Below are 1,998 nucleotides of genomic sequence, written 5' to 3' on the forward strand. Positions count from 1 at the left end.
AGTATCTCAATGCAGATGTGGTAGCGATTTTCGAGATAAAACCTTTCGTTCGCTCGGTAGATTTAGCAGAACAAAGTGGCCCATACATCACTTATCGCCGAACTTTTATTAGAAGTTACGTTTAGTGTTTATGAACGAATCTCAAAAGGTATTCTCATCGTTCCACAGGTGGTTTATTGCTTGTTAAATGTTTTTACTCGTGTATTCTGAAAACCTGGGTGTTTCGCTTTAAGATTCAGAAATAAATAAAAACGCCACTTGGACTATTTATCACTAGACTGAAAAGCTGGGTGTAGAGACCTTTGAAACTAATAGACGTGTTTAGGAAGAAGGGTGCTTAAGGTATTATACAGGGTGTTTTTAGCTCGAAAAAGTTATTTTAGCTTGCCCAACTTGTCACTTTTTCAAGTCGTATTTTTTCAGTGAAAAAAGTCTATTTTTTTTGCGCCAACGCTATTTGTACGTTTTCGGTGACGCTCTACAATTTTCTCGTTGACAATTTAAATTTTCAAAAAACGTGAAACTATTTTTTTATTGAGACGCAATTTTGGTAGAACGTGTCCCCCGGCAGTTATAATGTCCAGTACAAATTTCAACTTTCAAGAAAACATAGTTTTTGAAACAAATCACTTTTTCGAGCAAAAAAAAAAACACCCTGTATAAAAAACATAGTACTTACGTTCCAAATACGTGGATAAAGAAGCGCGTTAGATAAAAGCTAGGATAGTGTCTTGCATATCGAAATTTTGGCGTCCCAAACTTAGAGTGATGTTAATCGTGTTAATGAAGTGTCGAACGGTGCCAACAGTGTTATGTCCTCGGTCAGTTTTTTTGGGACAAATTGGTTTTTCGGAAACTTTAATATCTAACGTGCACTCGACCTTTTGCGTTTTCACTTAGAGGGCCTACTTGTGTTGAATAATTAGGGGTAGATTTCGTTGTTGGATTTCAAGAAGGTTCTTTGCGCACAAATATGATGTAGAATTTACGCAGTTTTAAGTGTTAATCAGCAGAAATCAGAATTATGAACCCTTAATCGAACTTAATATTGACTACCTATTGTCCATTAATTGAAAAAGAGCTTTCGTTAATCTCTTAATATCATGTTCTAAATGCATAATACTAAAAATACTAAAACAATATATGTTTCCTGAAATCAATTAGCGAGCATTTCTTAATTTCACTTTGATTTTCAAAAACGTATTCGTGCGAATGTATTTCTATCCAAGATAAAGTAAATTATTTACTCTCGCAGATACATTGGAACACCATTTAGTTGCGCTTCCCTTTAAACTAAATAATGACGCATCTGATTTTTACTACAAAACAAAACCAAAATCCAATGACTATTACTCGATAGTCAAATTTAACACGTACTAAAGAATACAATTTTTTTCAAATTCAGCTTCACGAAACTTTCATTATACGTCAAGTTTTGTCGAATAAATTGAAAGGTTATGATACGAATTTTGCTGTTCTGTTGGCGTATCTTCTTTTGAATTTAGGCAACACGACGTAAGTAAGAATTTATATCGCATATCGTGATCTTTTATTAGAACCCAATTAATTGTTTTGGTAATAATTATCGAAGACGACGATTAATATTTATAAAAACGTTCTTCATGAAACGTTACACTACAGCTCCCTCTTCTTACTAGCGTTAAGGTTTAAATTATATTATTAAAAACTTTGCACATTACCACTTAAACTTAGGGCACTTGCGCATAGATTAGATTTTAGTTTTTGAGCGGAATTTTCATATTTAAATAAGACTACTTTATTGCGCATTTTATCTCCTGTATTTTTGGAAATTAAATCTAACCATTGACGTTGCGCGGGACAATTTTTTTTTTCATTTCAAACCAAGTTAGTTTCACCTTTCCAGGCTTTAATTAGGTTTTTATAATTCCTCAACTCGTGAAAATGAAATTTTAGACACCAAACACCATAAGGAAACGAAGCCATTCTTTCGAAGTTAATTCGGGGTGGCGAACAAAT

This window comes from Leiobunum rupestre, chromosome 1 (genome assembly GCF_980474605.1).
Source record: "Leiobunum rupestre chromosome 1, qqLeiRupe1.1.hap1, whole genome shotgun sequence".
In the NCBI taxonomy this organism is placed as follows: domain Eukaryota; kingdom Metazoa; phylum Arthropoda; class Arachnida; order Opiliones; family Sclerosomatidae; genus Leiobunum; species Leiobunum rupestre.